General features: G+C 37.9%; 1 protein-coding gene across 6 annotated transcripts in view; it reads left to right on the plus strand.

Moving 5' to 3' along the window:
* The window catches only part of LOC121322164 (PTB domain-containing engulfment adapter protein 1-like), a 124,209-nt gene that overhangs the window by 42,974 nt on the left and 53,533 nt on the right, over window positions 1-27,702 (plus strand). For 5 of the 6 annotated variants that reach the window (XM_041261733.1, XM_041261730.1, XM_041261736.1 and 2 more), the window contains one exon: window positions 14,517-14,591. The gene's annotated coding sequence lies outside the window, so the exon portion shown is untranslated. Of the gene's footprint in view, window positions 1-14,516; window positions 14,592-26,430; window positions 26,494-27,702 lie in introns of all 6 variants that reach the window. The other variant, XM_041261732.1, reaches the window with a different exon arrangement.

Raw genomic sequence — 27,702 nt, forward strand, 5'->3', positions numbered from 1 at the left:
ACAGGTTGAAGCTTTTGGGTCACATCCTGTCATCTCGATCAGCATCTCAATTCAGGGTACCACAGGGTTTTGATCTATATGCTGCCCTTGGAAGTCATTCATCAGCATAAAGTCAAGTTTTCATATGTATTCAGATGACACAAAACTGTATTTTTCATTAAAACCCACTGATCCTTGGACTCTGTCCAGCTGTTGGATGTTTAGTAATTTTATACAATTAAATGTTGGAAAGACGGAGGGTATTTTGATGTGTTACTGAAGGTGTGTTAACAGCAGGAACTTGGTGTTAAGACACTTAACGTCTTTATTAATGCAGAACTGAGTTTCGATCCACATATTAATTTTGTTTCTTGTACTGCATGTTCTACCTTTGAAATATTGCTTGGCTGCTCCCTCATTAGTATTCTGCTGGAGCAGAGACCCTTGTGCATGCATTTATCACTTAAATAATTGACTATTGCAATTCTGTATTTGCTAGTGTAGTGAAAAAAGGCACTTTTACAGTCTGTGTTCTTTCACACGCTAAAGCAACAACACTTAACCCTGGTTTCACTCTAATTGCACTGGTCTCCTATGTCAGAGAATATAGATAGTAAGTAGAAAATAATAATAATAATAGTAACTATTTTATATAGCACCTTTCATAGTGGCCCACCATCACCAAGTGCTTTACAACATACGAGACTAGTGTGTGTGAACTATGCTTCAGCTGCAGAGTCATTTACAACAACTTTTCACCCGAAGCACAAGGAGGTTAAGTGACTTGCTCAGAGTCACACAATGAGTCAGTGGCTGAGCTGGGATTTGAACTGGGGGCTTCCAGGTTACAAGCACATTTCTTTAACCACTGGACCACATAGTCTCTCTTGTTTCCTTTCTTTTTTTTGTACAATCTTTAAAAAAAAAGACTTTCAACTGGCATTTGTACTTCTAAATACAGCCAAGAAGATTAGGGTACAATTTATAAAGCAGCTTTAAGCAACAGCTAGATGTTGGACATATTTAACATGACTTTAAAAACCCAGTTTCCATATTCACAAGTACTTTGTCTTGTTAATGTATAATTCCAGTGTTTGTAAAAAAATTAAAACCTGCAATTTCACATAGTGTACACAGCAAAATAACAGTTTTCATATCAACACTATATAAGGCAAGCTTACAATGAAAAACACTGTGGGTTGGTACCATTTACTTCGAATTATAGTGGTCATCCCCTATTGCGTCCAGCCCACTTTTCAGATTAGAAACAGTCCCAGCCTCAAAATTACATCCAACATTTGTTTGGTGCAGGATCCACACCAACAGTATGTACAGTGGCTCTCAAAAGTATTCACACCCCTTGGACTTTTCCACATTTTATTGTGTTACAACATGGAATGAGAATGGATTTAATTAGGAGTTTTTGCCACTGATCAACCCAAAAAAAAGTCTGTAATGTCAAACTGAAAAATAAAATCTATAAATTGTTCTAAATTAATTACAAATATAAAACAGAAAATAATTGATTGCATAAGTATTCACCCCCTTTGCTATGACACACCTAAATAAGCTCTGGTGCAACCAATTCTCTTTAGAAGCCACACTATTAGTTGAATGGAGTCGATTAAGGTGTCTCACATGATTTCAGGTTAAATACACCTGTCTGTGGGAGGTCCCACAGTTGGTTAGTACATTTCCTAACAAAAACTACAACTTTGTCCCGGAGTTCTTTTGAAAGCGCCTTAGTACTCATGGGTGAGTCTTTGCTTTGAAATGCACTTCCCAGCAGAGGGAACCTACAGGAACTCCTGAATTTATCCCGAAATCGTGTGAATCACAACAGTTTAACACAGGTGGAGGCCCCCTTTGCTATGATACACCTAAATAAGCTCTGGTGCAACCAATTGTCTTTAGAAGTCACATAATTTCAGGTTAAATACACCTGTCTCTGGGAGGTCCCACAGTTGGTTAGTACATTTCTAACAAAAACTACATCATGAAGACTAAGGAACATTCAAAACAAATCCGGAGTAAGGTTCTTCAAAAGCACCAGTCAGGGGTAGGATATAAGAACATTTCCAAGGCATTGGTTATCCCCCGGAGCACAATAAAGTCCATTATTAAGAAATGGAGAGAATGTGGCACAACTGTGAATCTGTCTAGAACAGGCCGTCCTCAAAAACGAGAAGGGCACTAGTGAGGGAGACCACCAAGAGGCCTATGGCAACTCTAGAGGAGTTACAGTCTTCCACGGCTGAGCTGGGAGACACTGTGCATACGGCAACAATAGCCCGGGCACTTCACAAAACTGGCCTTTATGGGAGAGTGGCAAAAAGAAAGCCATTGTTGAAAAAAACTCACATCAAATCTCGGCTAGAGTTTGCCAGAAGGCATGTGGGAGACTCTGAGAACAAGTCGATTCTATGGTCTGATGAGAACAAAATAGAGCTTTTTGGCTTCAACGCTAAGTGCTATGTTTGGCGCAAGCCTAACACTGCACATCATCCTGAGAACACCATCCCTGCCGTGAAGCATGGTGGTGGCAGCATCGTGCTATGGGGATGCTTCTCTGTGTCAGGGCCTGGAAAGTTGTGAAGATAGAGGGCAAAATGGATGCAGCAAAGTACAAAGAAATCCTGGAGGAAAACCTGCTGAAGCCTGCAAGAGACCTGGGACTTGGGAGAAGATTCGTCTTCCAGCAGGACAATATCACCAAACATACAGCCAAAGCCACACTGGAGTGGCTTAAAAACAAAAAGGTCAATATCCTGGAGTGGCCCAGTCAAAGCCCGGACCTCAATCCAATTGAGAATATGTGGAAAGAGTTGAAAATTGCTGTTCACCAAAGGTCCCCATCCAACTTGACGGAGCTTGAACAATTTTGCAAAGAAGAATGGGCAAAAATTGCAGTGTCCAGATGTGCAAAGTTGGTAGAGACTTATCCAAATAGACTCATGGCTGGAATTGCTGCCAAAGGTGCCTCTACCAAATTTTGACTCAAGGGGGTGAATACTTATGCAATCAATTATTTTCTGTTTTGTATTTGTAATTAATTTAGAACAATTTGTAGATTTTATTTTTCACTTTGACATTATGGACTTTTTTTGTGTTGATCAGTGGCAAAAACTCCTAATTAAATCCATTTTGATTCCATGTTGTAACATAATAAAATGTGGAAAAGTACCAGGGGGGTGAATACTTTTGAGAGCCACTGTATTTATAACAGACATCTCAGTGGTTTGCTAGAATCTAATCCTGGAAGCAGAAGGATTTATTTTGACATCTTGGCTTGTTATATCTAATGGTAACGTTTAGAGAGCACAAATCATTACACACTGCTTAATCAAGATTTTAAATAAATCCTGAAAATCAAATAACTACATATTTACTGTTCATAAAAGAAGGTGAAGCAGTATATAAATGTAAAAGCAATGGAACAATTCAAATCTCAGTGTTGAAATATAGAGAAATCCCATTGCTAAGATGCTGTTTGCAAACTACTTTTTTTTCAGATGCCAACAGAATTACTTGCATCCAGTAGTATACAAGGCAGAAGACTTGGAAAACTCTGAGCAGATAAGGTGCTATGTTCTGACAACTCCCGTTTGACAGTATTGTGTGAAGAAACTCCCAACTGGAAATATACAGTATTTCTTTCACAGAATGCCCTTTTAACTAGTAAGACTTGTGGTTCAGAAATAAACTAAAGCCCTTTCACACTGGCATGCTCTACCCAGATCAGTACCCGTTGCATGTGGGTTGGGTACGCAATTTTGCGTTGACCTGGATGACAGACGCAAGTGCACAATGCGTATATAATTGCACCGGAAGCAGCTTGTTACAGATGCTTCCATCCAAGCATCTCTAGATTGAACCGACGGCCCAAATGTTGATTAGAGCAGATGTTTCTACATCCCTGATGCAATCTGGCTCATGGCGTGTCTCAATCAACAAAAATGTGGCTAAACAGAATAAACAGAAATGTTCCTTGCAGAAGTGAAACCTTCACGCAGGCGTGGCTGTTTGTTATTGCATTGGCTCACGAACGGCTGTCGTGCATTTTGTCTCGCTCAACCCGGGTCAAAGTTTGTTGGGAATCTGGGACCCAGATTAACCTGGGTACGACCCAGGTACGTGGTTTCACACTACACAGGATTGTAACTTTAGTTAAGAAAGTGAAGATAGACCAGCATTTTGACAAAGTGTTTCTGTGTTGGTGGGGGTTAGTCCAGTGGTGGAAGCCCCAAACAAAGGGTATGCAACTAGTTAAATAGAGAGATATAGTGTGTAGAAAACTTCAGGGTGGATTTTTTTGCTGTTTTCTGAAATTGTGTTTGACTAAAGTGTGAAGAGTCTGTCTCTGGTCTGGAATTGATTTCACAATCATCTGTGTGCTGTATAAATCTGATAGAAATTGATTACCCTGTTTCTTCCATGTAGAGAATTCCATTTTGGGCAGTGAATGCAGTAGACACAATTTGTGGTTTGAAAATTAAACTTACATTTTAGATATAGATTCAAGTGTAATTCACCTTTCTGCTTTTAATAACACCTTTCAGTGGAGCGCTGCATTGATGTTTATTTTACACTTAGCTATTTGAGTATTTTTTCATGTTTATTTCTGACCTCCTTTGCTTTTCCTCTTTAAGTAGGCATACAATCAAATTCATGCACAACAGAGCAGAGCAAATAGTTAAGTAATGAGGAAGTCAGTTCTATCTTTAAAGTAGAAGTCTTTCCTTTCCAATAACACTAGCTCCCTGCCAGAATAAACTGAACAAGCTGGTTTGCTGCTATTTTGTAAATATGTTGAGTGGTTCTGGGTTCTGTTAGTCTTTTTTTTTTTTCTCTAACTTCAGCTTTTCTGAAAAAAAGATGCTGTTTTAAGAAAGCTGTAATAATGGTTTCAGAACAAGTAATGTTTACAGTGTATGAAGTACAATAACACTGAAAAAACTGGAATTGCAAGTTTGTTTACATTCAGATAGTACAAGTGGTGACAACAACTGGATTTTGTGCACTTCTGGCAGAGGCAACAAAACCGATCTTAAGAAGGCACCTGTGAATGTCAGTGAACTGTTGCCTGTTTTGCTAATCATGGTCATGATTCAATTTGTTGCCAATCATTGCACATTCATTTTATCAGAGTTGGGGTTGAGAGTGAATTCTTAAAACAAAAAAAAAAACACATCTCTTTGCCACCACATCTGTGAAGACAAATGAGTTCGTTTTCATCTTCTGTTAGAACATTTTGTTTTTTGCAACTACCATTTTAATTAGGTACTTTGTATCTTTTTTTCTAGATGTACTGTGCAGTGCCACACTTACCACCGTTTTTACTGAAACTTATAGACAATATAAAAAAAAAAAGAAAGTGTTTACAGTCAACTCAGCTAGTCAGACTCTCTGAGTTGTTTTTGTATCTCTTTCTTGTAAAAATGAACGGGAGAGGCACTTTGGATTAGCTGCCAGTTTCTGCTGATCATCCCATCACCTGGTACGCACTGATTAAAAAAAACAAAAACAAAAAGGTGCACTACTTTGATTACTTTGATCAGGTTATAGTGCCTTGGTCCACAAAATAATTCTACCAAAAGACAAAAGACTGTTTTAATGTGTTTTTTTTTTTTTTTTTAAACATTTACTTTGTACATTAACTGGAAATAAATTGTGTTGTTAACCATTTATAAACACACATTTCTACGCTTTTTATGCAGTTGGTAGCAATAATTCTGCTAAAGCACAGAACATGTCACAGAGTATTCTTTTAAAAATAATAATACAAAAATTTGTAACTGTAAGGTCACACTTTAAATTTAATTCATATATAGTGCCTTTAGAATAATTAACAATCAGGAGTTTATGCAAGTGACTGTCATAATTCAAATACTGCAGAGTTAGTATGCAAATACAGAGCACATTTAAGCATACTGCTTATCTGATTGCATGCAGGAGAAACAAGGAAGGCTCCAGAGCAAACCATGTGCAGGGGTTATTATTTAGTACTGAAAACGTGCCTGGACACTTGAACTGTGACCAAACCAGACTTTAAAATAAAATGTAGTTCCCTTCTAGCTGGTGTCAAGTCCCTAGCTGCAACTATGTGGAGATCAAATGCTTTTCAAAGGGTCATTATATCCTGGGGCGATCTCTGCTATTTTCAAACCAGCTCCTTTGAACTTGTTTAGCACAGCTTTCGAGAATGTGTCTGGTGGTTTTGTTGTGGTTTGGGGTAATGCATGTATTAAAAGGTCATTTTCCAGTGTGATTCTTGGAAGATGAAACAAACAGCTATCCATGGTAGCTAACCAGATCTCATTACTTATGTTTACATATACTGAAAACTGGGCGGCAGGGGGGGGGCGGGGGGGTTGCACCAAAAATTAAAAAGGCATAAGGGGACAAGAGGGAGCATAATTCAGGTAAGGTGAGTTCTATCTGAATGCAAATTCCCCTTTTAAGATGAATAAACATGTAACAAACTTGATTGGGTAGGTTTTCTGTATTTTAATCGTGTGAACAGTTTACAAGACCATGAGTTTTGTGCTTTGTCAGGCTGCTAAGCTGTCACACCTGTAATGAGCATTCCATCTTTATTAAGAGATCTGCCACTATTTTTCCTGAATATTCTGCACCCACGTCTTCCTAAATTATCTAGCGGGAATCATTTTGGTGATTCTAAATAAATATATGATTATTCTAACTATATGTTATTCAAATGGAAATATGTTGAAGCACCAGACTTGGTGCATTTTACTTTTGCTTGTCCTTTATTTACTGTGTCCTTGGTATTAAATTGACGTGTCATTTAGTATGTATTTATTTATGTATTCATGTATTTAATATGCATTGCTTTTGGTAATTTCTACTAATTAGACAATTTTTATAAAGCTTTTGCATTTCACCACATTGTATTTCAGGCCAGTATTTTCTAAAAACATACAGTTTGGTGAAAATTCAGTGTTATACTCTGAATGGCCTGTTTTGTGTTTTAAATTTTAGTCTGATAGTTTTCTATATTGATTTACTTGGTGGCTGATCCACCTATTGTGTATGTATGTAGCCTTTTAAAATCTTAATTTTACTTCAAGTGCAACAAGGTAGATGCTTACAACACACACTGTAACTCTTGGGTGGAAACAGTGCTTAGAGTGGACATTCAAAGCATAATCTTGTCACATTTAAATAAATAAACATTCTGATTTTTAAATAGTGAATATTTGAACTTTAAGAACCTTAATTTTTTTAAACGATTACCCTGGTGGACTGATTCTTTCAATGCTATTACTTCTATAAGAAAAATAATTTAACCTCACAATCTGGTAATCTGTGACTTTCACCTCTTTGACCTAAGTTTAAATGCTGCCAAAGGCAATTTCATGGTTTTATTTGTTGACACCTTAATGGTACCTGAAGTTTAATTCGATGCAATGCAAAAAATTCAAACCACTTATGCTGCTGAAGCTATAGAGGAGATGCCATATGGCTATAATGGTGGGTTTCCCACCCCAGGTATCGTTCACCATTCCATAAATGTGCTGTTTTGTTGGGCAGTAAGCCTTGGGCTTTGTTTCAGTTTCATGAGAATGTCCCTGTGCTCACATGTACCCTAAGGGTAGCTACAATATATACCACGACTCCTGGATTTAGTTTGGAAGGCAATTCAATCTTGTTAAGGACACTGAACTCAGACTTCAGTGCAGTAATCCACAAATCAGAATCTATACAGAAGTTGATTTCCCAGCTGCTTTTGTAAGCAACACATAATTGCTGTATCGCTTAGTGGATTTTCCCCTGATTTGTACAGGCAACAGGAAGATATGCTTTGTTGAATGTTCTTAATCCACCAAACATTTTGATGGCCTTGCAATATAAATCATGAGTTTACTATTCAAGCACACCCTGCCGATTTCACGCTGCATGAGTAATACCAGTTAATGTGTGCTCTGTTTTACTGTTTTAGAATGTTCCATCAATCACAATTTTGCAAACTTTCTCAGTGATGTAACTTCACGCTGGGCAAAATACCTTTATCTGCTACCCACATTCTCTCCAGATTGTAGTTAATTAGATGTGCTATATTTGATCATCTTTCATCTCTTACTGCTAAGTACCTGCAATTATGTGAACTCATTACTGTTACTCATTTTAGTTACTGATAAATACTGCACAGCGCCTTCAATGTGGGAATACAATTGAATACATATTATTCATGTAGAAAACACGGTTAACTTTACACATTCTCAAAGGTACTGCACTAATACCTATTTTGTATTGAAATAATTTAGGTCTGAAAAGGAAAAGCATACTTTTCCTCATATCCTGAACCATTTTCCTGCTTGCCCCCTGCTCAGTTTGGGAGGGCGACCTGATCTGGGTAGTGTCTGGCTGGTATGATGCATCTTCCACTTCTTAATGATGGTGTTCACTGTGCTGAGAGGGATAATCAGCACCTTTGAAATTTTCTTGTACCCTTCTCCTTCTCTGTGCATCTCTACCACTTTATCCCTGACTTGTTTCGAAAGCTGCTTGGTCTTCGTGGTTGCTTTGTTGGATCACTATTTGAGTTGCAGCTTGAAAGTCTTTATAGACCTGAGGAAAATGATGTACAAGTTGAACCACTTTGAGTACACACAGGCTGAAACCAATTCACTTATTGTGACCTTTCAAACAAATCATATGTAAACCGATGTGTGTGTGTGTTATATATATATATATATTATATATATATATATATATATATATATATATATATATATATATATATATAGTGAAGCAAAAATGTATTACCCATGCATAAAGCACCATGTAGTCAATGCTATATTTTTTATAAAAAAAAAAAATCCCACTCCCACCATTCCCACTCGTGGATCATTTTAATTAACAGTTTTTATACTATAAATAGCCTGGCTAAACGGAGGTCGGGAGTTCAGTTTTTAAGCGACAGACAAGCAAACCAAGTGTGAGGAGGAGAGTGGTTTGGAAGAGAAGAAGAGCTAATGGGCTCTCCCTAGGTTTGGCTGCCGGAATGGGGGTGAAGACAGCTGGGCTTCTCCCTCTGGTGGTAGAGGCAGGAGTAGCAGGTAGTCTCCTAGCAGTGGATGCGCAACTGGCAAATAGTCTCCCTCGGTCACGGGAGACTGGTGCGGCTCGAGGGGTGACATCAGACCAGAAAATAATTGCACAACACAAGGCAACTGTGGTGTAAACATGAGATGCTGTGGCGCACATATTTATTTAATAACTCAAAACAGAAGGGCACAATGGCCAAAATAAACCAACACAATAAACAAAATGAGTACCTTTCAAAAATGTACCAGTAGCATTCCTTTGTTGTGTGTGGGGATTTATTTATTTATTTATTTATTTTTTTTTTTCTTTCCCAAACAGCCTCTTGTACTATCCAACTCTCCAACCAGACAGGATTTCTCCTGGCTTTTATAGTATGTGGCTGGAGGCTAATTCATCAGTAATTAACAATTACCTAATTAAGGCTCCATCCACATTCTCACATGTATTTCTGGCAGGAAGCAATTTAACCCCTCCCTGCCAATCCAAAGCAAACAGTAGCAAAATAACAATAATAATAGAAACAAATATTATTTATATATATATATATATATATATATATATATATATATATATATATATATATATATATATATATATATATATATATATATATATATATATAATCAATCAAAAAAACATAAATGGAAATAAATCATAAGAATAACAACAAAATAATACTTGTATATACATTAATAAAGGGACAGGCACCCTGTCACACTCCATAAGAACAGAGATTGTTACAGACAGCAATTAAATGTTAATGCATTGGTCACAAAAGAATGCCATGTATTACCCATTTTACCAACACGACTATAATGGCTCAATTGTCTTTACTAAAACCCCTTGTATGAAACCAAACAGAGTTGCCCACTGTCCATTAGATGATCTTTCGACAGCAGCAGTGTTGTGGAAGCTATTGAATGCAGTGACAGTTCTGTATTGCATTGCCTTTCACAGGAGCAATGCCTCCTGGAACTGTGCAGTCAGGTAACCACTGACCAGCAGCCACAGTGGAGGTGGAAAGGAGGGACAGTTTCATATTTCACAGCAGATTGTGCAAGACTGCCAAATCTCATCTGGCATGGCAGTCTCATGACATCTACTTGCTCTTTTTAGTTTTCCAAAATAATTATTTTAGATTTTCTTTTATTTGAACTGACTGTTTAAGGTAAGGAGTATTTTTTTATTTATTTTTTTTTAATGAATTCCTCACAGTGCTTCTGTTGACATTAAGGTGCTTGGTTTCTGGCAATAATACTTCACAGAGCATAACATGGTACAATATGCAGACAAGCCACAGATATTGAATTATTTTGCAAGTTAAATGTTACAGGATGGCTGAAACATTTTTCGACATTCTTTATTTTTAAGCAACCAAATTGCTTAACTTCTTTTCAGCCAATTTAGTACAATAAGATCAATGAAATTAAATATTGAGAATTTGAGAACATGTTTGCAGCAAAAAAATATTTGCACGGATGAAGGTAATGGTACAATGGATGCTTATGATGCTGTATCTGGAACCGTTATTTGGAGTGCAGTTTCCCAGCATTTCATTTGATTTGCACAATGTGAAGTGCTCGGAGCATCTGGATTATAAAGATTCAAATTGTCAGGGCATTTTGGATTACAAAAATATTCAGAAGCAATTGGATACCGGAAACACTGAATTACTCAAATCTTCCAGGAATGATAACCACATGACTATAAATACATTTATTTTGGATGCACTGAATACAGATAAATGCATTTTCCTCAGCTTGACCAAACAGTAATTATTATTTTTTTTAATATGGGTTTGTAAGCCCCTAATCTTGTTTTTCAGCATAGATGTGTCAAACATGAGAGGATTAGAGAACAGCATTTTGTACATTTTATTTATTAAGTGACTAAAAACATGTGAAACCTGACAGCTTCCCAAAGGTTGCTTCACTTTGCATAACACTAAACACCACACTCTGTTAGCTCATTCACGAGTAAGCATCAAAAAGGCTTTCTATTGAGGTATTTTGCTTTCCCATGGCAACAAGTCCAGCAAGTTGAAACGCATCATTTGATTGATTTGAGATCAGGAATTAAAAGGAGCAAGCAACTAGGATTCTACAGACTCAGGTAATGTCAAGTGGAAAATTAGCGTAATTCAAGATTGGCGCAAATTACCGTAGATGACTGAACATCATATGTTAAGGGAAGGTGAAGATAAAAAAAAAAGTGTTTGTGCTCAAATTTGCTTGCAGTGTCTTCCTATTCCTGTTCATGAGGTTGTGGCAGTTCATTGACCATAGAACTTTAGTATTTGTATTTGTAATTTGTGTTATTAGGAAGAAAAACAAATAAACTGGTGATTTACCATAAACTTTATATACAGAAATCTTGCTCTGGTGTTTGCCATTATTGAAAGATCAAAGTCATGGAAAAATTCAAGAGAATGAAGATGAGCAAACCCACAGGAAATGTACATTTTTGAATGTAAAAGAAGGGAAAGGAAACACTTTGCATTCTTAAAGAGGACATTCTTAAAGATAATGTACTCTCCTTTTTTGTACACTCTATGCTTTTAGTGTGTGTGTATGTATGGTTTTCCAGAGATAATAACAACAACAACAACATAATAACTATTGAGATGAATAATGTCTGAATGAAGGCTGTTTGTATTCACCATAGCCAAGTGAAAATACACTTTGTAGTAAGTAGAAAAACATTGATTAAGAGGTTAGGGTAAAATGCTCTTTTTCCCTCATAAATTACCTTCAGTATCATGGTTGTGCTGAAATTGCATAAATACTAATTATGCTCACCTCAAAACATGTACAGTACTTTAACATCTTACAAAGGTGATCATTATAACTAAATGTTTTTGAGCAATTTAATATTGCAGGGTAAAACTATATATTATAAATGCATTGGACAATGCTATCTGACTGGTCAACAACAAATAGAGTGAATGGCCTAATAGTTGCCAGGGCACCCTGCGGTATTGGAACCAGTCATCCATGAGCAGCGCATGCTGTGGTTGTTCTGGGAACGAAGGTGACTGTGATGAGCCCTGATGAACTCTCATACAGATCGAGTTATATAGGTCTAGACACATAATGTCCTTGCATACACTTTCATTCATTGCAGACTGAGATTCTCAAATGCTTTAACTACTCGTTTGTATTTTGGCATACTATATTGTCTAATCAGTCTGAGTTTGTTCCTGTGTCACAGCTATATACCATGACAACTTTCCTCAACTCTTGCTCATCAGGCATTTTACTTTGTTACATCATCCCAATAGTCCCCTTGACACTTTGTCATTTGCTGCTCTCCAAAACATCCCATGATTATTATTTTTATTACCATTCTGTAACCTCTTGCCAAGACCTTGCTTCACGATCACTTTTCAGTTATATTTATATGCCAGTTGGGACCAAGAAAACTTGACAGTGTTTTTCCTCGAGCCTTATAACTAGGCTTATTTTTATGATATTACCATACTGCTGCAAGAATGCTTGGAAGGTTAGTGGATTGATGCAGATTTATTATTTTTATTAAAACAAAGAAAAAAAAATCTAAGTTTATTCGATCATGAAAAAGTACTTTTAGAATTAATGCAACATTTTATACAGGTGCACTGCAGCAAGTATGGATTTTAATGATGCAGTTAGATGGGTTGGTATAAATTTGAATATTTTCAAATGTAGTTAGGATTTCTCTGACAAAAAAAAATTAAATGTTCTGCATTTTTATGTCATTTAGTGTAACAGGTACATTTCATGACTGAGTAATTTTGTCTTTTCCTTTTCGATTTTTAGCATAATAAAAATGTCACTAAAGTGAATGGATTTCGAATTATAAAAGTGCTATACTGCTGTGTTCATTGAATATTGTGACACAAACAGAAAGACAACAGGCCACATGACTACGCTTTTTCTCCTAACACAAGCTTGTTAAATAAGTAGAGCATGGCCAAAGTGTATTTTTAACGCAACTATGAATACAGTCTATAACGTTGCTAAGTGATGCTGAGCACTGTAGGTTAAATTATTATTTTATATGTATGTGTTACAAGGTATTCATTATATTACTGTATCACTGCAATATTTTTTTAGCACATGATCCTTATTCTTTTAGTATTTTATTCACATATCATGGCCCATATATCACATGGAGGATTCTTTGCTCAGCGTTTACCTGTGAGCGTTGACCTGGAGAAAGAAAAGAAACGGTGTAATCCAGAACTTGCTTCCTCTTAATACAATGCAAGTGTTAATTTTCTCTTCCCAGAGCACCCTACTCATTTGAATAGACTATATTTTTTATAGAGAAATTCTCTTTGTCCTGGCAAATGCTTCCATTATTTCTAACATTCCAGTACTGTGCTCCTTGTTTTAATTGCATTTCTGCATTGAGCAGGGAAGTACAGAAACAGACATATTGTGTATTTAATTCCTCACCCCCCCCCCCCCCCCCCCCACACACACACACATCGTATGGTACATCATACTAGAACAATCCTTGAGAGGAAACTGATGACAGGGCCAATCAGTATTGCCAGAGGTATTCTTTAAAAGATTTGCAGCTGCATTCATAACATGGTTTACTATCTTGCTTGTCCTTGCAGGGAAAAACAGGACACTAAGTACTGTGCCTAATTCCTGCTCATGTTTTATTGCTGCAGCATTTAGTAGCAGATGAGGTTTTTATTGTAGATACTACTTCAGAAAAAGTTTTGGTCCTGACTTGTGACTTTCTTAATATGGAAAAAGCTTTTTGCAGTACGTTTCTGATTTATTTTATATTCTGGTCACTGGAGTGGTAAAGTACTTTTGAATTTCACACACACACACTATATATACATTTTCACTCGTTTACATAGAAATGCATCAAGGTGTGCAACATTTTCGCAGTGACTTGTGGGATTACAGCCCTGGGCAGCATTTAACTTCTGATTTAACTCGACAGACAAATACAACACCAGTAGTAATGCAGTCAGCTATTAGCTCTTAAAACTCTCGTTGTGGAAGTTCATTACCATTGATTATTTAATTGAATAAATTAAACCTCCATCCAGACCCTGAAGTAGTTTAATTATCTAATTTTACCTCTTAAAGCTGGAGTGGATTGTCCCGCCGCGACCGTGATTGGACACCCCTGGTACAGATGGGGGCAAATGAGGGAAAGGCAGTTTTTATTGTTGTGAAATAAAAGCATTACTGACAGTTTTATTCCTATTGACAAAAAAAAAAAAAAAAAAGTGAAAGGGAGTTGCTTGAATTAACAGTGCTCTTGTGCATAGTAAGGTTATTGTAGTATCAGTCTAAAAGAGAATGCTTTCCTTGAATTTTTTGTTAAAAACTAAAAAGAAACTGCTCTGCAAATCTACTTAAAATAAAAATGGAAAATAGGTTGCTGGCACTGTATTTTGGCTTTGTAATAATCCTTAGATGCGAAGAACATAATGTTCATCATCTTGTCCACAGATGCCGTGGTCTTAAAATTATTTGGTGGAAGACCCCTGGAGTGCTTCCACTGACCAGAATTCCACTTGTACCCAGGTAGGTAGAAATTCCTGACTGATTTAGTAGTTTAAGTGAAAGAAAATAATGCAATTCCTATCAAAGTCAGATTTTTGAGTAAATGGCAGTAAAATAGGGCGGGCTCCCAGCCAGTTATAACCTTTCTGTAATTTTTTATACTTAAGGTTCACTATTGATGTTTTCTGGTTTTGATCCTCTACTGCTTTTTGGATGATTCCCAGTAAACCCATGCAGTTAGTGTCAGCATCCTGATTACCCATGTGAAAAAGATGGCAAGCCCTATGAGATTGAATTCTGTTACTGGGTAACAAAGTATGGTAAAAGCCTTATTACAGCAGCAACACAGACCCCTGCTGTGCTGTATAATAGTTTGCCCCGGGCCACATTGGACAATGCTTTATAAGTATGTTTTATGTGAATGATCTTGAATGTGTGGTTTTATAGTGGTCTGATTTTTGAATGTGTGACTCCTGTTAGATTGAAAACTATGTTTAATTATCTGGCTAGTGAAGGAACATTTTGGACCTTTGATTTGATTAGTTACATAAAAACTGGAACTTGACAAAATTTAAGTATTTTACTATACCTGACATTTCTCTGAGTACATTTATTGGAAAACTGTAATTACTATGAGTCAATTCCCTGTTTGTAGCACTGGCAGATTATACAACAATATTGTTTCACTTGATTTGGTGATAACAGATAATCCCCAATTTAGCATTTCTTATGACTTGTGCCTCGTGTGTATTTGTATTCAGGGGTTTGAATAATATTAATATTGTTCCTCAAATACTGTGTTGCAGATGTCACACAGTTTTATGCCATCTAGCTTTTAAATGACAGTACACAGTGTTTTTTTTTTTTTTTTTTTTTTTTTTTTAATATAATCTGGGCCCTTAATTCAAAAGCAGCTATTTTTTGTTTGTTTGTTTGTTTTGCTAATGTTACATCCTTCTGTTATCATCAGTAATCTGCTGCTAGTGAAACAGTTTTTAATGAAGATCATTAATATTTACCCCCACTCTATACAGCCATATTGATCGCAATCAAAAGATGTGACAGTTAGCTTTGTACTAACAGGTGTTTTGAAGATTGGATTTGCAAATGTATGTATACAATACAGCTTCATTGCTCTAATTATTGGGAGTCTGATTCAATAATTATCTTTTTTTTTTTTTTTTTTTTAAATTGGACTGAAATATTTTTGTTCTTGTACCTATTTGAATTCCTATTAAACTATGGCATTATATAAAAGCAAACTCAGAGGAAGGTGATAATTATAATACAACAAGAAATGCCAGTTCTCTTCATAAGCAAAATAGGGAAAGAGAAACTATGGATCATGTTTTAAGTAGTGCTGAAAATGCTGGCAGGTTGTTTAAAGCTTTTCTGCAGATCTATGGAGTGATGTTATGTTTTCCAAGTAATTCTTTTTTAAATAGGCAAACTTGAACTGTGTTGAGCTCCATGTGGCTGGATCATTTGGCTCTGCCAGTGAACTGTTATGTAATCTGTTGTGAATGCTCAATCATGTGTTGAGTAAGGCTTCAAAGCCTGACAGTTTACAAAAAATAATAAATAAAATAAATTCAATATAATTTTTTTATTATTATTCTGTGGGCTACATCAGAAGATGCTGCAAAAAGGCTTGACCAACTATGTAATTCTGCTAACATGTAAAAAAAAAAAAAAAAGCTATTATTTGTCCTGCCTTTTGAAGCCGTATGAAAAAGCAGAACATTACTTGTTTATGTTATTACACTTAACAGAATAAACATGTGGACTATTTATTGTGGCTTTGGCATTTGATTGCTCGTGAATGAGCTGATGGCATGTAATGCCCTTTTGAATGTGGGAAGAGATTTCAATGTTCAGGTCTTTTACTGATATCACTTTTGGGGTTAAAATTACTCCCAAGAGCTGGGTTTTGGAACAAATGCTTACTGGTTTCCTGCTGGATACCCTGCAGATGCATACAAAGGTTCACAAGTTTACAACACAATCTGTTGTATATACATCAATCTGTTAATTTAGGATTTTACTTTAGGGGACGTTTAAATTAAACTTATGTCCTTAACCAGCCTAGCATCAACTTGTCTCTTAAGCAGTGGTTCTCAACCCGTGGCCCGTGGGCTGCTTGCGGTCCAATCAGCACGCAGCTGTGGCCCATGTGACATCCTTCTCATACTAAAGATGCAGAGAAATCTGAAGATAGAAAGTTGAAAATAAGTCATCTTGATAAATCTCTAAACAATGAGCAGAAAATGTTGCGTGCCACATTTACTGGAGCAGACGTTGTTCCACTTGCATCGTACAAAATCTTTTGGATGTGTGCCAAACACGGGAAACCATTTAGTGATGGGGAGCTAGTAAAAGATTACTTTTTAGAATCTGCGGACTGTCATTTTAATGAGAAACAAAAACGAAGGATAAAAAATCTGCAGTTACTATCACAGTATGTCGCCGCATCTCAGATCTTTCAGCAAACCTGGCTACCCAACTTAAAGCAAAGATCGCCTCTGCTGTGGCTTTAAGTGTAGCAGTTGATGAATCAACAGATATAGGAGAAGTGGCCCAGCATTGCATTTGGATTCGATGCATTGATACAGTAAACTTTGAAATTACGGAAGACTTACTTTCGCTGCAGTCACTGCATGATCGCACTGTTGGGGAGGATATATACATTGCTGTTCACCAAGCCTGTGGTGAAATGAATGTTGGCTAAATTCAGCTGTTCCTGTATGACTGGTAAACATCGGGGACTAGTTGCTGAAATGACAAAGGAGTAGCCAAATTTGTTGTCATTTCACTGTATTGTACATTCTCTCTGCAGCAAGTTAGGACACGGTTACATGAAGGGAATAATGGACACAGTTGTGAAAGTAATAAACCTCATTTGTGCTCGACCTTTGCTACACCACCGTTTCTTTGCTGAAAGAAATTGACTCGTCCTATGGCAATATACTGTTACACACAGAAAAAAAGATGGCTAAGTCAAGGTATGGTTCATTACTTCCAGACATTGTACCGTTTCTTTCTGAAATTGCTGATTACATCTGGAAGAAAGACGTGACATTTCTTGCCGACCTCAGTGGGCATCTAAATAAGCTGAATTTGCAACTGCAGTGTAAAGGAAAAGTATTTGACGGGTTAATGTGAGCTGTTGCCAGTTTCAAGATCAAGCTTGAAATGTACATCGCTCAGATTAAAGAAGGAGACCTTGCGCATTTCCCAATGTTAAATGAAGCATGTAAAGGGGCTCTGGAAAGTGACAAAAGAGAAAAATGAGTTGCTAGCTGCAAGAAAAGTTTGTCTTGTTTTGGTGATTAGTACAGTCTGCTGGTGCTTTTCTACGGGATCCTTACACCTTTCCCATTTTAAAACAAAGACCTTGCCACAGCATTGTATGTTCCCAGGCATGAACTGGAGGAGGAGCTGTCAGATTTGCAGGGACAGGGAGCAACTTACACGGCACAGCATGCAAGTTCTGTTCAGGAATTATAGAAACATGTTGCTGGGCAAAATGTGCGTCTTGAGTGCCAAAATACACTCTGTGTGCCATGTGCCATATTAAGTCCCGGTATCACGCTCGCTCGACTGATGCAAACCTTCATGCCCAGCTGCGGTGTGCTGTCACCCATCTTCAACCAGACTGTGAAGCAATTGCTGCTTTGAACAAAGGAAGATGACAGATCTCTCACTAATGTAAGTGTAAAACCAAATTCATTTTAACAGTTAATATATTATTTTTACTTATTTTGCTCATTTAAAATGCCCTTGGTAGACATTTGCCAGTGTAAAAATGAAAGGTATTTGTGACAAAGAGAGAATGGATTCTTGTTTTAGATCTCCCTTCTGACTGGTGAGGACGTTAGGGAGGAGGAACAGTCAACCCCAGGGGAGCTGGAAGTCGGCCGCCTGGAAAGGGGGCGGAGCCGCGGTTGGGAAGCGCTGTGGCAATCAGATTGTTTGACGGTGGTTGCCCTCGCTGACCAGTCGTGACGGGACGCAGCGTACAAATGGGGGCGTGGCCCACGGTTCTGTTCCTTCTGGCAAGGTACCGAGAGAGAGAGCGAGAGAGAGAGAGAGAGAGAGAGAGAGAGAGAGAAAGAAAGAAAGAAAGAAAGAAAAGAAAGATGGGTCGTTTTATTGTTGTCCTGCTAACCTATCTCCTTTTCTGCATTCTAGAGCACTAACGGGATGCTCTGGAAAGTAAGTCGTTGGAGCGACTACCCGGAAGTGCTGGGTTCACAGGAGCGCGTTGTTTTTCCGTGACTTGGACTACAAGGAGAAAGACTGATTGCTTTCGTTTGTTTTGCTATTGTTTCGGACTGCAACCCCGTTACACTCTGTGTGGTCGGGTTACACATCGTTGTGTATCCCGGCTTCCTTATTGTTTATTATTATTATTATTATTATTATTATTATTATTATTATTATGTTGAGTCTGCTTTCCCTGACCTGGGGAAGGGAAATAAAAACCCAGGCACAGAAACTGGACTGGACTTTCTTGATTTACTACGCACAGTCTGCCACAGTATTTTATTGATTTGTATGGCACTGCTGTCGGATAACAGATACAAAACATATTTTTATAGATATACAGGTAATTAGTGTATTGTGCGGCCCACATAACACATAGAGAGCTGCATATGTGGCCCACAGTGGTAAATAGGTTGAGAACCACCGCTCTAAAGCATGACCAACAACTGCTCAGAACAACCCTGACCTGTGCTGGCCATTGCTGGAACTTTCAAAAGGGCATGCCAAGAGGAAAAATGAGGAAAATGTTTATGACTTTATTCATTGCCTAAAACGTTGGTCTACTTAATTTGGTTTCTTGTACGTTTACCTTGGTCTTACACTCTGCAGTGTAGTGTAGAATAGCACTGTGCATTGCAATTAATAGATAACACTGCCTCTGCATGCCAGCTGATAAAGAGAACATTATATATAGGTAGAAGTGCAATCTTTTCAGATTACTGTGTTCATGGATATCAGCACTGAACAGTCAATGAGAAGCTCAATAGAAGGGGTAGATAACAGATGTTCTAGTTTAATTGGTGGTTTGAAATAGTACATTGCATTGAATTATTATTGTTATTATTATTTTATTTCTTAGCAGACGCCCTTACCCAGGGTGACTTATAAAGAATTACAGTACAATTAAGAGCAAGATACAAAATACAGTGACTTCAGTTCTAATAAGAGCAAATACAAAACATAGTATGATTTGATACTGGGGCAGTTCAAGAGCAGATAAGTGTTGATAGTTACATCAGGGTTAGACAAGAAAGCAGAGAGCTGGCAGTGTATTGCCAACTTGAGGGTTTTAGAGAGGAAGGGTAAGAGGGAGATGGGCGATTGTTCTAGAGACAGGTGGGGTTTTGAGGAAGGGGGTGATAGAAGCTTGTTTGAAAGCAGAGGGAAATAGGCCAGAGAGGAGAGAGGTGTTGAGAAGGGAGGGGAGTAGAGCAGGAGCAGCAGCTTGAAAGAGGTGAGTTGAGAGAGGGTCCAGGACGCATGTGGTGGGTTTTTGGCCGTGGAGGAGAGGTCAGAGTCTGAGAGGGGATAGAAGGAGGAGAAGGAACATGAATTAGTAGAGGAGACAGAAGGCCTCATTTACTAAAGGTTCTTAAAAGTAGCCATAAGATTCTTGTTAACACAATCCTGTAACACGCATCTTAAAACTATAAATAAGTTGGTTTTACTAATGTGAACGCTGCTTATTAATACGCATGCTATGGAAATCATTAGCATATTAAGAGGTGCCTTATCACAGAAGATAAGGCATGTCTTAACGAAATGACGACATAGGGGTCACTGATTATAACGGAATGAGCAGAGATTGAGATACACAGTTAAATAGAATGGCGTTTGGAAGTCAGGATCGCAAAAATAAATAAATAAAAAGTTACAAACAAGCCTACCTAGACACAGCCATGGCTGTACAGTATATATAAAAAGCATTTAGCTTATACAGTATAGTAGCCTATTCTTTTTTTTATCTATCAGTGATTAGATCATTCTGTAGCCCTTAGGCTACATTAATGAAACTGTGAATACAAGGAAGTATGGAGTTGGCATTTAGACCAGGTGGCATATTTCAGTGCATTTCTGTTCATTGAAACACCGTTCATGTGTTTTACAACATGGATCTCGCAGACACCAATTGCAAGAAATGCACAGATTATAATAACTAGGAGTAACTATACTGTACATAGCCTACTGTATAATCTATTGTAGTTAGACATTGAATCATTTTGTACAGGAAAGTGCAAATCGGTTACGTTGCGAAGGTACAGAATTATTGGTACAGAAGTAAAAGCAGGTATGCAGAAGGTATTGACCCCAGTGCCAGCCAACACATGCAATAGTATAGCTATGAAATTCAATAAGTATTTGTCAATGTCTTCCAAACAATTTTAATAATGTTTTATTAGCATAATACATTTTAAAGTAATGTGTTGTTTGTACTACCATTGTGTGATGTGATGGACAGTGTCTTGGCAAGCGACCAGCCTGTAATGATTGCACAACTCTGCACTGCAAAAAACATCTGAGGTTCTCATGTTTGCACTTGCTCTTTTGTAAAGTTCCTGCTGGCTGGAAATGGCTGCTTTTAGATCAACAGTTAATTAGTTGGTGATATAGAACAGCTGGAGCATATGAAGTTGGATACATTGGTTAACATGTTGCACATTTTACATTGTATGATTGGTGATCATAACCTCAATTGACCAAAAACAAAACAAAACACAACACATAGCATTCTTTCTTTCAAAACCAGGTATCCCCTTTGATGCCAATTTGCAAATCCAGGGTATAGTGCAGCAAGGTATTTATTTAGCCATTGTTGGTCTGACATTTTAAAGTCTACATAGCCGGCATTGTGATGGAACTGTGAAAAATCTCTGGAGTCTTTCACGCGGACAAGAACAAGATACCTAGAGATTATGTTCCCAGTGAGATTAGAACATTCAGTCAAAAAAATTATACTCTGGGGATTTAGTCCAGCCAAGCCTACTTTAACTTTCCTTTGGTACTTGCAGGTGAAGTGTGGGCCTTTTAAATTGACCTATGGGGCTTCAAAAATATAAAACATGGAGTTTAGCAAACCACTATTGTGATATATACTTTATACAATCGATACAACAGCCTTGGGGAATTTAACATTTGATTCCAGAAGTGTGGATACAGTCTCTAAACAGCCAAAACATAAAATACATTTTTAGTTTGATCATGAAAATGCACGGATGAGTTTTTGCCACTGATTAACACAAAAAAGTCTATAATGTCAAAGTGAAAAATAAAATATACAAATTGTTCTAAATTAATTACAAATACAAAACAGAAAATAATTGATCTGCATAAGTATTCACCCCCTTGGGTCAATATTTGGTACTGGCACCTTTGGCAGCAATTACACCCATGAGTCTATTTGGATAAGTCTCTACCAGCTTTGCACATCTGGGCACTGCAATTTGTGCCCATTCTTCTTTGCAAACTTGCTCAAGCTCTGTCAAGTTGGATGGGGACCTTTGGTGAACAGCAATTTTCAACTCTTTCCACATATTCTCAGTTGGGTTGAGGTCCGGGCTTCGACTGGGCATCTCCAGGGCATTGACTTTTTTTGTTTTTAAGCCTCTCCAGTGTGGCTTTGGCTGTATGTTTAGGGTCATTGTCATGCTGGAAGATTAATCTTCTCCCAAGTCCTAGGTCTCTTACAGACTTGAGCAGGTTTTCCTCCAGGATTTCTCTGTACTTTGGTGCATCCATTTTGCCCTCTGTCTTCACAAGCTTTCCAGACCCTGATGCAGAGAAGTATCCCCATAGCATGATGCTGCCACCACCATGCCTTATGGTAGGGATGGTGTTCTCAGGATGATGTGCGGTGTTAGGCTTGTGCCAAACATAACGCTTGGCGTTGAGGCAAAAAACTCAATTTTGGTCTCGTCAGACCATAGAATCTTTTTCCACTTGGTCTGAGAGTCTCCCACATGCCTTCTGGCAAACTCTAACTGAGATTTGATATGAGTTTTTTTTCAACAATGGCTTTCTTTTTGCCACTCTCCCATGAAGGCCAGTTTTGTGAAGCACCTGGGCTATTGTTGCCGTATGCACAGTGTCTCCCAGCTCAGCCGTGGAAGACTGTAACTCCTTTAGAGTTGCCATTGGCCTCTTGGTGGCCTCCCTCACTAGTGCCCTTCTAGCCCGGATACTCAGTTTTTGAGGATGGCCTGTTCTAGACAGATGCACAGTTATGCCATATTCTCTCCATTTCTTAATAATGGACTTTACTGTGCTCCGGGGGATATCCAATGCCTTGAAAATGTTCTTATATCCTACCTCTGATTGGTGCTTTTGAAGAACCTTATTCCAGATTTACTTTGAATGTTTCTTTGTCTTCATGATGTAGTTTTTGTTAGGAAATGTACTAACCAACTGTGGGACCTCCCAGAGACAGGTGTATTTAACCTGAAATTATGTGACTTCTAAAGACAATTGGTTGCACCAGAGCTTATTAAGGTGTGTCATAGCAATGGGGGCCTCCACCTGTGTTAAATTGTAGTGATTCACATGATTTCAGGATAAATTCATGAGTTACAGTAGGTTTCCTCTGCTGCGTAGTGCATTTCAAAAGAACTCCGGGACAAAGTTGTTGAAAGTCACAGATCAGGGGATGGGCATAAAAAAAATATCAATGGCCTTGATTGTCCCTTGGCGCACGATCAAGATGATTATTAAGAAGTGGAAGGTGTATGGCACCACCAAGACCCTGTCTCGATCAAGTCATCCCTCCAAACTGGATGACCGAGCAAGAAGGAGACTGATCAGAGAGGCTACCAAGAGCCAAATGGCAACTTTGCAAGAGCTACAGGCTTTTATGGTCAAAGTGTTGCCAGATGCACAATTTCCCAAGCACTCCACAAATCTGGCTTGTATGGTAGGGTGGCAAGAAGGAAGAAAGCCCACCTTGATTCCTGTTTTGAAGTATGCAAAAAAAACCACTCGAGAGATTCTGCAGCCATGTGGCAAAAGGTTTTTTTTGGTCTGACAAAACTAAAATGGAACTTTTTGGACTAAATGCAAAGCGTTTTGTTTGGCACAAACCCAACACAGCGCAATACCCAAAGAACACCATCCCTACTGTGAAGCATGGTGGTGGCAGCATCATGTTATGGGGATGTTTCTCATCGGCATTGACTGGGGCACTTGTCAGGATAGAAGGGAAAATAAATGGAGCAAAGTACAGAGAAGTCCTTGAGTAAAACCTGCGGCCCTTTGCAAGAAAGCTGAAACTGGGACGGAAGTTCACCTTTCAGCATGACAATGACGCAAAGCACACAGCCAAAGCTACACTGGAGTGGCTAAGGAACAAAAAGGTAAATGTCCTTGAGTGGCCCAGTCAGAGCCCCAACCTAAATCTAATCGAAAATTTGTGGCATGACTTGAAGATTGCTGTCCATCAGTGCTCCCCAAGGAACTTGACAGAGCTTGAACATGACAGAGCTTGATTTATAATTAAGGCCACTACTCCCAGGGGAAAAACAACTTTACCTTCACAGAATGAGTCTACTGTATGTCATGCTTCATGTCTAGCAAGGCCCAGAGCAGCTGAGAGAGGACCCAGTCAACAGTGTCTCGACCCCAGGCAAGTGATATTTACAGCAGAGAAAACAACTGAGGAGGGGGATACCATCCTTTTAAATAGATTATTACGTGTGAAGAATTGTCAGTGGATCATTTATAATGTACAAAATAGTTTGAATACCACAGTTTAATTAGAGGTTGTGGGTGACCTGCTTTTTCTGCTGGCATAGCTGCTTTGTGAATGACTGGTGTAGTTGGATGGTGGTGTGACCTGAATGTTGCTTCAAAAATACAAGGGTGGAGGTTTAGTAAGGTAGGATGAAGTCACATTTATTTATTATTATTTTTAGTTGATTTGGAATTCTCAGATCGTATATGTGATAAGCTGTGACGAATAACTTTGTCAGTTGTATAGGGCATAACAGCATAAGTGCAATAATGAGAAGTCATTTGTGGTATCTTAACTGAATGAATGTATGTTTGAGAGCTTATTGAAAACTTTGAGTTGCTTTCTCACAGCTCAGTTGGAAAGGGGAAGTAAGTATATAGAAACCAATAAGCAAAGAAAATTTATGCAGGAAGCACTGAATTACTGTACAGCCTAGTCTCAAAGGTATTAATTACATGAAAAAGATTAAACATGTGTTGGAAAGCATTGAAAACAGGATCAGTTTGTACTGTAACATTTTGTTTATGAATAACATAAAGATAGTATAACAAAATTGGCCTTATTTTTGGGTCCATGCCCCTATAAAAACGTGATCCAGAAACAGAGCTTAATTTTCAGCGCTTTATTGCACACTTTTAATGGTACAAAATAAATTAAAAACCAAACTAAACACCTAGCTTTTCCAAGCATTTACTATAGATGAACATATCCCTGACTAACTCACAGGGTGACTGAGCCGTTTACCTAACAGCAAAACAAACACTAGGTTTCACACAGAAGTACAACAAAAGAAGTTTCACACAGTACCTTTTTGCAATACGAATGGCAAACAGTCAGGCTCTTCACACAGCAGCAACCCCTAGCAGACAGACTGCTCTCCTTAAATATTGGCAGTTAGCTCTAATTTACAATAATGAGCCAACTACCAAAACAATAAACCAATTAACACATAATACAATTAAACAAAAACAATTAGCTTGGCAGGGAGGCTTTTCACCCTGTCCCTGCTACAAAACAAACATGTTTTACTTGCAGGGCCTTTGCCCTGCTACAATAGTTTTCTACAGTTTCTCCCTAAACTCCAGCCTCGCAATATATCTGAATCTGGCTCGGAAGGAAGCAGGCTGTGGGTGGGGTTATTGCATTTCGTCATCATGCTCAAGTGTCATTCCAAGAAAAAGTGCAACTCAAACAACCATTCACAAACGTTTCGTTCTTATTATTGAAGACAATATATATATGGTTTCATTTTGAACACGATAATAAGCTAAAAGCAGTTGCCAATTTTATGTTTTCATTCTGTATATATAACATTATAACACTAACAGGTCCTTTCAAAAACCTTAACATATTGTATTTGGCATTTAAAAACGACACATAGTCCGCAGCTCTGGCTGAATGTGGTAAAATCATCTAATCCACTCCGATTTTAAAAAATATTTTTCAAACCACTTTAAACACTGCATAATGCATCATAAACTTGCGACTCAGCACGTTAATTATGCATGACGTCTCTCAGCTTGGCTCGCCTTTCTCTAGTGTAAAAGCAACTCAAGCTACCTGATCCATGCCAGGCTGGCTCGACTCGGCACCGGCTCTGCTCGGGGGTGCAGGTGGAAAAGAGGTACAGAGGCCCAGAACAGTGCCGGGTTACAGAAGTGCACAACACCACAAGACTATATCCAATGTCTGAAATGTAAGCAGATGTAAAATCTCTGCGAAATAGCAAGAATTTGAGAATTCTGGACAAATGTACGAGTTCCTCTTAATCTTAATTTGCATTCTCTTGAATTGAAATTCAAATTAAATACATTTTATAATTATAATATTGAGAGCTTTGGTGGAAAATAAATGGAATAGCGCATTACATATTTTCCTTACTTTCTGCTTTTTTCTGTAATGTTAAACTTTGCAATGACACAAACAGTAGCTCATTTTGTTAATACACACAAAGGTACCCAAATACTTCCATTGGTAAAGCATTTTCAAACCCAGACATGGATAGGTATAGGATTACTGAACAGTTCCTAAGGAGCTAGCAAGCCCATAATGCATTTTACCACAATATTGTTTATATCCCCATCTGTCTCACAGCTGAAAGCTATTAGGCACAGCAACAACTTCCTCTCCTCAGAATTCCACTGTATTTGAAAGCAAGTAAGTAGGTTTCCAGTTTTCTCTTTGTGTCCGTCTTTCTCTCGTTAACTAAAACAGTCATTGCTTATTATTTTTCTAAAAATGTTAATGAATGTAATGAACTTAAAAAAAAAAAAAAAAAAAAAAAAAAACAGATTAATACTGTTGGTTTGGCTTATACCTTGTTTGAGAGATTGAAAGTATGTGCTTGTCTTAAAAGAACACAGTCTGATCCTGCTAAGGAAATCTATGTGGCGTGCTAATAAATATGTTGTTTTGTGATGTCTCTCAGCGTACAGAACTTTGTATGCAAAGTACCAAAAGATTTCAGAAAAACAAAACACTGTTTAAGCAACAAAGAAGCATTGTATCGAATGCAACGTTCATTTTGGTAGAATGTCATATACATTGACTCTAGCAATATCTTGCCACGTATGGTTTGAATTAGTGAACACAAGAGAGGCTTTTAAAAAGTGTGTTGTTTTCTTTCAAATTCTTAAAGCTGCCAAAAAACAGACTTTTCTTAATCTTATTTGGGAAGACTGAAGCATCTGGTAAACTAGATACTTGCTGAACACGAAGGGAGTTTTCTGTTTTTAATCTCTGTAAATTAGAGGTCCTTTCTCATTCTTGCTTGCAATATATATATATAAATTTGGGCTAAGTGTTTGTGTGTGTGTGTGTGTGTGTGTGTGTGTGTGTGTGTGTGTGTATACACTGATGCACAAAAGAAATGCAACACTCAAGTCTAATGGATATAATCAAATATTTTAAACATAGATACAAAAATACAGATCAGAGAATCATGATAAGATTTCAGTATGAAACTTGACACTGTCAAAATGAAAACATTACAAAGTTAGTATCAGGTATGACCTCTCTGAGCATTAACGCAATCCTGGCAGCATTGATGCATACACCCGATCAGCCTCTGGATAGACTGCTGTGGGATGTTCCAACACTCTTCCTGTACAGCTGCAGTCAGCTGGCGAAGATTGGCTGGTCACGGTTGTCGCCAGTGGATGGCACTGGCGGTTTGGTCCCTCAGATGTTCTCTTGGACTCAAGTCAAGAGAAAAAGCTGGCCACGGCAAGACCTCAACATAGTTTTCTTGAAATTGTCAGTTATAGTCCTAGCACTGTGTGGTTTTGCATTATCCTGCTGGAAAATCGACACTTATGGATTGGCTTGCAGGAATGGAAAAACTGTTGCCTCAAGGATTTCGTCAAT

The sequence above is a fragment of the Polyodon spathula genome, chromosome 10 (genome assembly GCF_017654505.1).
Source record: "Polyodon spathula isolate WHYD16114869_AA chromosome 10, ASM1765450v1, whole genome shotgun sequence".
In the NCBI taxonomy this organism is placed as follows: domain Eukaryota; kingdom Metazoa; phylum Chordata; class Actinopteri; order Acipenseriformes; family Polyodontidae; genus Polyodon; species Polyodon spathula.